This window comes from Dromiciops gliroides, chromosome 2, assembly GCF_019393635.1.
Source record: "Dromiciops gliroides isolate mDroGli1 chromosome 2, mDroGli1.pri, whole genome shotgun sequence".
Classification (NCBI taxonomy): domain Eukaryota; kingdom Metazoa; phylum Chordata; class Mammalia; order Microbiotheria; family Microbiotheriidae; genus Dromiciops; species Dromiciops gliroides.
This window is the reverse complement of record NC_057862.1, coordinates 429,346,390-429,355,137: the sequence shown is the minus strand read 5'-3', so window position 1 is coordinate 429,355,137 and position 8,748 is coordinate 429,346,390.

Genomic DNA, 8,748 nt, shown 5'->3' with positions numbered 1-8,748 from the left:
CAGGGCCAGTGCTTTATCCACTGCGCCACCTAGCCGCCCCCCTGTCCTTTATTTTCAAAGAGGATCAGTGACATCACAGGTGATGTCTTGACTTGCTCAGGAATTGGATTTAAGTGAGTCAGAGTTGCACAGTGATCAGCTTCACTCTCTCTTCCCTAGTCATCAAAGTCAAGTGACAAGGCAAAAGTCAATAAGACTGCTGATGTCCTGGGATGCAAAGGATGACCTTGGCATCTTTGATACCTTACCAAGCTCTAAGCACTCCACAGAGCCTGATTCATGGTTGTTCCACCAAAGGAAGTCTTCACATGCCTGGGGTAGATGTCCCCCTAACTCATCAATGTGTCTAAGGCTTGTCAGTTACCCTGTCTGCGGAGATGGTTTAACCAGGTGTGGCTGTTGTTCGGGCTGTCGCTTCTTGGCACCACAGATGAGAGCTGACTGACCAAAGGTGGACAAGCAGCCCTGTAAAGGGCCTTGGAAAGCTCTCACCTTATAGGTACTAGTCCTTCTGGAATACATCCTTGGCCAGGTATTCAGAGACTTCCTGCAGTTACCTCCCTCTCCTGCCTTACCTCCCTTTCCTATTTTGACTCTCCAACTCTGCCATTCAGTTGTAGCTAAGGAAGTCTTGTCTACCACTACCACCATCTATAAGACTTCCCTTAAGGACAGCCCTCCCTGACTCACCTCATTTCACATTCACCACCCTGTTTCAAACTCTATGAATACCTTTAGTTTCTTTATGGATGTGTGTATGTCCTGTCTTCCTCATGATACTGTAGGCTCCTTAAGGAAAAGGCTCTTTTGTTTCTTGGTCTTTCATGTGAAGTTCAATACAAATTGTCAACTAAGCTCCTGCCTTGGGTCATTATACCAGAGAGAAAGAATGAGAGGATGAGAGACAGATAGACAGACAGAGACAGAAACAGACAGACAGACAGACAGAGAGAGAGAGAGAGAGAGAGAGAGAGAGAGAGAGAGAGAGAGAGAGAGAGAAGGTAGAAAAGCATTTGTCTGAGAGTTGGGACATTTGGATTCTAATCATAGCTCTGTTAACAACCAGCTGCATCATCACCCTTCTTTTTCTCCTCATGTAAAATGTGGGAAATATGTTATATGATGGCTTCCAGTTCTTACTACTTTGATTCTGACTCTAAGGACAACAGGACACTTCTTTGGGCACCTTCTGCTCAAGTGCATCATAAGAGGCCTGGGTGGACGATGGGAAAGAGAACAACTGTTCATAGTGGAAAGCGTAGGAGAAGAGGGCAAGATTATAGAGCAAGCAGGACAGGGAGGAGGCAGGTTAAAGACTAGCAGATGGGTTGGGGTGGAGAATATGGAGAGGAAAACGTCCGTGAAGTGGGCTTGGAGAGGCTCCATAGAGGAAGGTTTAACACACCATCTGAAAGCCTGCATTGTGGGGTGAGAAGAGCAAAGGGGCAGGGTACCAAATAAGACAAGTGAATGGAGAGGTTGGTCTAGCATGACTGATCATTTAAGTACCATAGCCCTGGCTGTGGGTGAGAGGAGAGACCTGGTTAGGATAGAATTCCTTCTTAGACCAAGAGAGCAAAATAGATCAGCTGTATTCCTTCCCAAAGAGCAAGGCCAGTTTAGTGATGGGCCAAAGGCTTTCTTTCCCCCTGCCAGCAGCTGTGAGACAGCTGTTTTTATCTGTTCCCTCTCTCTGTCCCTGTACATCCTTTACTTCAAGTAAATTTTGGTCCAATTGGGATTTTGTTCCAAATGGTAAATATTTTATTCCCATCTGTTCCGTTCCCATACTGATGAAACCAATGACTTTAACATAACAAGGGAAATACCTTCCTTTCTTCAATTCAAACATTTGGAGCCAAGAAGTTTTCTTAACTCTTTTAAGTAGCCCAGGAAGGAGAATGTGGTAGTGCTGGACTTAGAATTAGGAAGACGAATCTGAGTTAAAATGCCATCCCAGACTCTTCCTAGTTTCGTGATCCTGGAAAAGTCACGTGCCTTCTCTGAATCTCAGTTTGTTCATCTACAAAATGCTGATAATAATGCCTATAGAACCATGGTTTTTGGAAGGCTCAGATGAGATAAGGAAAGGAAAGCACTTTTCAAGCTTTAAATATCATTTGTTATTATTGTTATTTTGCATAACACTCCCAACAGAATGGTAGACTTAGAGATCATACCTTTTTTCACCAAAATGCAAGCCACAGATATCATATAATTGGGGGAGGGATCCTCATATGCTCATGTTGCAGATGAGGAAACTGAGACCCGAAAGAGAGAAGGGACTTGCCCAAGAACACACAATTATTTAGGGGAAGATTGGAGGGGTGTGGGGGAAGGGAGCCAGGTCCACTGATTTTCAGTTCAGTGATTTTCCCACTAGACCATATTTTCACTTGAATTTTGTATTCCATATTTTAGTTCTAATTCTGCCCCCTTCAGCATAAGTACAGAACTTCTCTGAATGATCTATCATACATTCTCCTCCTGTCCATACTTTTTCCTTCCTCTCTTTCCACTCTCCAACCTCAGGATTAATAAAAACCGACAGTTATAGTTAACTTTATAGAGAACCACTCAACCACTTTTCTTCCTTTCTATTAGCATTACCCCACCCGCACCCCTCAAGGATAAAGTGATGACATCACTCCCCAGCTCCAAAACATTTGATTACTGCCTACTTTCTGAAGAATGATGTCCAATTCCTTATTCTGGCATTGAAGTCCTCCCACTATCTTGCCCTTTTTGCTTAACTCATGCTATTTCCCTTACCTTGCCTTCTCTTGATCCCTTCTACCCATCCTTTAAGACCCAACTAAAATTCTACCTCCTTTTTTTTTGTAGGGCAATGAAGGTTAAGTGACTTGCCCAGGGTCACACAGCTAGTAAGTGTCAAGTGTCTGAAGCCGCATTTGAACTCAGGTCCTCCTGAATCTAGGGTCAGTGCTTTATCCACTGCACCACCTAGCTGTCCCTCTCCCTTCTATTTGATCCTCCAACTCAGAATACCATCTTCTTTATAAGATCAGAAATTTATGAGCTAAAAGGAATCTTTAAAATCATCACATCTGGGAGTTCTTAACCAGGGATCTATAAACTTAGATTCGGTTTGGGTACAAACATAAATTGTAATATTTTGATGACCATTGATAAAATAATTGGTTTTCTTTGTAATGTTAGATCTGTTATGTATTTTAAAACATTATTCTGAAAAAAAAGATCATAGGCTCAGTCAGATTAGCCAAGGAGTACATGACACACAAAAAATGTAAAAATTCTTGATCTAATCTAATCCCCTTACTTTAAAGATAGAAGTTGAGGAGATGTGAAATGACTTGTACAAGGTCTCACAGTGAGATAGTAGCACAGCCAGAACAAGAAGCCAGATCTAGAGGCATCTGGTAGCACAGCAGATAGAATGCTGGGCCTGGAGTCAGGAAGACTTGAGTTCAAATCTAACCTCAGACATTTCATAGCTGTGTGACCCTGGACAAGTCACTTAACTTCTATTTGCCTCCATTTCTTAAATTACAAAATGGAGATAACAATAGCACCTACCTCCCAGGGTTTTTGTGAGGATCAGAGATATTTGTGAAGCACTCAGCACAGTGTCTAGCACATGGTAGGTGGTATATAAATGCTTGTTCCCTTTTCCCTCCTTTCTATGACCAATTGAATATTCTTCCCACTCAATCACTGGATTCTGAGCTAGAAGGGAATGTAGATATCATATAATCCCACCTCCTCATTTTATAAATAAGGAAACTGAGGCCCCAGAAGGTATTACTGATGATTTCAATCTCATAGTCAGAGAAGTTCAGAATTTGAATTCAAACCCAAGTCCTCTGATTCCAAATTCAGTTCTGTTCCCACTATGCTGTGCTGCTTCCCTAGACCACACATGTTACATGATAGAGCAGATAGACTTGAGGATCAGTGTTAACTTTGTGTTTTTAATTCCCAATTCCCTAAATTCAAAATTAGATTTTAAAAAATCATTTCTCTGCAGGTACCTGTCTTATATTATCAACCTATATTTACTTCTTTTTTAAAAATCTGGCTATTTGGGGTTTTATATTCTTATTGCTATCTTTGGCATTTATAGCACCTACATCATTTAATCACCTATTTCACATTCATTCATATTTCTACATAGTTCTTTCTTATCTTCCCTCTTAATCAAGCCATACCTTATTTTCTAGAAAAATAGTTAAAAGATAAAAGGAAAAATAAAACAGTTAAGGAAAGTCAACTCACATATTATCCATGTTTGTTTGACAGTATATGTGGCATATGTAACATTCCATGCTCATAGTCCTGTAACTCTACAACAAAGGGAGAGACATATATTTTCTGAATTCTTCTATGAGGAATTTGTCTTTTTCCTTCCCTCTTCCCATTTTCCAACCCTGGTACCATACAAGAACAAGAAACTACAGTTAATATAGTAGAAAAACATTCATTCATGTTTCCTTTTTTCTACTACCATTCTTGCCTCACCTCAAAGTGGGAGTGACCATGGCCCAGCTCAAAAATGTTCATTAAATTCTCCTTACCTACAAGAGAACTCTCAGATTCCTTAGTCTAGCATTCAAAAGGTTGCATGAAAATGAGGTATATGAATGTAATGGAATACTATTGTGCTATAAGAAATGATGAGCTGGCACATTTCAGAAAAACCTGGAAAGACTTAAATGGACTGATACTGAGTGAAATGAGCAGAACCAGGAGACCTTTGTACACAGTAACAGTGACATTGTGAGATGATCAACTGTGATAGACTTAGCTCTCCTCAGCAATACAATGATCCAAGACAATTCTAAAGGACTCATGAGGGAAATGCTCTCCACATCCAGAAAAAGAACTATGTGATCTGAAGATTGAAACATACTATTTTTACATTTTTTGCTTTTGTTTTCTTTCTTGAAGTTTTTCCCTTTTGTTCTGATTCTTCTTTCACAATATGACTAATGTGGAAATATGTTTAATGTGATTGTACATATATAACCTATGTCAGATTGCTTGCTGTTTTGGGGAGAGGGCTGGGAAAGGAGGGAGGGAGAAAAATGTGGAACTCAAAATCTTATAAAAACAAATGTTGAAAACTATCTTTACATTTAACTGGAAAAAATAAAATACTATTAAGATTGAGGGGGAAAATGTGTTCCTACAAATTAAAAAAATAAGGCTACGAGATCTGGTGCCACCAAACCTTTCTAGACTCGTTTCTTTCTTCTGTTCTATAATGATCCTCACCTTGAGCCAAGTTATCTCATCTCCCACACACTTCTTAGATACTGTCCTCTCTGCTCCTTTGCCCACACTTTTGCCCTCTCTTTGATAACTTACCTAGTTCTACCCATTTCTTAAGAACCAGATCAAATCCCCTCTTCCTTCCATGAACTCAAACATATAATGTGTTCTATCTTAAGGAACATAAGATTTAAACATAAAAGATTCCTTAGAGATCATCTGGTCCAACCTCCTCATTTTATAGGTGAGGGAAACTGAAGCCCAGAGAGGTTAAGTAATTTTTCCAAGGTCATACAAGTAGTAAGTACTACAGTCAAGATTAAAAGCCAGATTCTCTAACTCTAATTCCAATGATTTTTCCACTATCCTCTGAACTTCTATAACCTTTCTAATTTATGCTATTCACCTGGTATCCTTGGTCAGCTTCTAGGACCCAGAATACCTTGTGCACAGTAGGCCCTTAAAATATTTATTTAAATGTTTGATGAATTCCCACATACCTAAGTCTTTTTCCTTTCCCCAATTAGAGTATAAGCTACCTGAGGATAGGTACCATGTCTTATTCATTTTTGTAACAGAGGGCAACAAAATAACAAGTGAAATTCTGGCTCATTGATTAACATTATTAAAATACAACATTCAAAAAATACTTTCAAACATCTACTTGCTCAAGGAATTTATAAGCTATAATCATAGTTGTGTTTGTGCTAATAAGTAGTAGATTTAAAATAAATCAATTGGCTGACTGTTAATATTCATATGTAAGATGTGCACATATGAACATACACACACATGTACTTGCATGCACATACACACATGCACATGCACATACACATACACATATATATGTCATATACTTCCTAAGTCCAGTATAATTTTTTTGAGGAGGAGAGATAGGAAGAATTCCATGTGACCCCATTCCTAGCTACCTTTTCCAGGACATGATCCCTGTGGCTTGACATTGTAGGTGGTCAAATGAGAGAACAAATACCACATTGAGGAAAAGCTTGGAACAAAGTTATGTTAAAGCCATTGTTTTCATCTCTTTGCTAATAGAACAGATGTGAAGTTCAGTGCCCTGAGTGGTACTTTAGCAGTCTGAAAGGGGCCATTGACAAGCTGGATTGTGTCCACAATGGTCTAAGTCACTGGTGGCCTTGTCAAATGAAGAATATTTGAAGGAACTGGGATTGTTTAACCTGGAAAAGAGAAGATGAGTGGCTACATTATCTTCAGAAAAGAAAACTCTCATTGGTCAGCAATGGTTTTTTTTAAGCTGACTTGCCTAATGGCAAGAATTGCCAGAAAAAGGGAGAAAAGTGAGAAATAATTCATCATATTTATGTAAAATTTTAAAGTTAAAAGTACTTCCCTCAAGGCCTGTAAAGACATGTATGAAATGATGTATTGTGAAGTGAGCAGAACCAAGAGAACATTGTATGCAGAGACAGCAATATTGTTTGATGAAGAACTGTGAAGGACTTGACTATTCTCAACAATACAATGATCCAAGACAATCCCAAAGGACTATTGATAAAACATACTATGCATCTCCAAAGAAAGAACTGATATTGATGGAACAGACTGAAGCATGCTATTTTTCACTTTCTTTCATTTTTTTTCTTTTAATCAAGTTTTCTTGATTGAGGTAGGGGGAGGGGAGGCAGAGAAAGAGGGATAAAAATTGGAATCCAAAACTATAAATAAAAATGCTTATTATTTTAAAAAAGTACTTTCCTCATAAGAGCCCTAGAGGAAATGGAGGAATGATAGTATTCAATTAAAAGTATCGCTATCCCTATTCTGTAGATAAAGAATAACCATAACATTTAAGTGACTTGCCCAAGGTCACTCATATCTAGTAAATATTATAGCAAGGATTCAAATCAAGTTACTCTGAGTAGAAGCCTAGCACTCTTTTCATTACACTGTTGTGGGGAGAAGTTTTTATCTTGGCTCTCTAGAAACTCAAAGAGGACAAAAGCTTGGAGAAATAGGAATATCAGAAGAAACAACATTTTCAGTGAGAAAGACAAGAAGTGATTAATTAATATCGATGTAAAAACTTTTAACAAAATAATATCAAGGTGATTACAGCAATATATCACAAATATTATACACTATGACCAGGTGAGATTTATACCAGGAATGAAGGTATGGTTCAATATTAGGAAAACTATCAACATAATTGACTATATCAGTAACAAAACCAACAGAAATCATAAGATTATTTCAATAAATGCTGAAAAACCTTTTGACAAAATATGGTAGCTATCCCTATTAAAAACACTAGAAAGCATAGGAATAAAGGGGAAATTCCTTAAAATGATAAGTAGTATCTATCTAAAATCATCAGGAAGCATTATCTGTAATGACAATAAGCCAAAAGCCTTCCCAATAAGATCAGGGGTGAAGCAAGGATGCACATTATCACCACTATTATTCAATATAGTACTATATAATACCAGAAATGTTAGCTATTGCAATAAAAGAAAAAGCAATCAAAGGAATGAAGATATGCAATGAGGAAACAAAACTATCACTCTTACAGATGATACGATAGTATACTTAGAGAATCCTAGAAAATCAACTAAAAAACTACTAATAAACAACTTTAGCAAAGTTGAAGGATATAAGATAAACCCACATAAATCAGCAGCATTTCTTTAAATGACCAACTAAGCCCAGCAGCAAGAGATAAAAATAGAAATTCCATTTAAAATAACTGTAGACAATATAAAATAATTGAGAGTCTACCTCATGAGACAAACCCAGGAATTAGATGAACACAATTATAAAACACTATTCCACAAATAAAGTCAGATCTAAATAACTGGGAAAAATATCAATTGCTCATAGGTAGGCCAAGCCAGCATAATAAAAATGACAATTCTACTTAAGTTAATTTACTTATTCAGTGACATGTTAATAAAACTACCAAAAAAAATTATAGCACTAGAAAAAAAGTAACAAAATTAATCTGGAAGAAAACATCAAAAATATCAAGGGAACTAATGAAAAAATACAAAGATAGCCTAGCAATACCATATCTCAAATTATATTATAAAGCAGTAATGACAAAAACTATCTGGTACTGGCTAAGAAATAGAGCAGTGGATCAGTAGAATAGATTAAGTACATAATATACAGTAGTAAATGACCATAGTAATCTAGTGTTTGATAAAGTCAAAGACCCCAGCCTTTGGGATAAGAATTCATTATTTGACAAAAACTACTGGGAAAACTAGAAAACAATAAGACATAAACTAGGCATAAACCAGCATCTCACACCAAATACCAAGATAAGGTCAAAATGGGCACATATAGATTTAGACATAAAGGGTAACACCATTAAACAAATTAGAAGGGCAAGGAAAAGTCTATTTGTCAAATCTATGGAGAAGGGAAGAATTCATTATCAAACAAGAGATAGAGAGCATTATGAAATTATTAAATTAAAAATCTTTTGCACAGACAAAACCAATGCAACCAAGA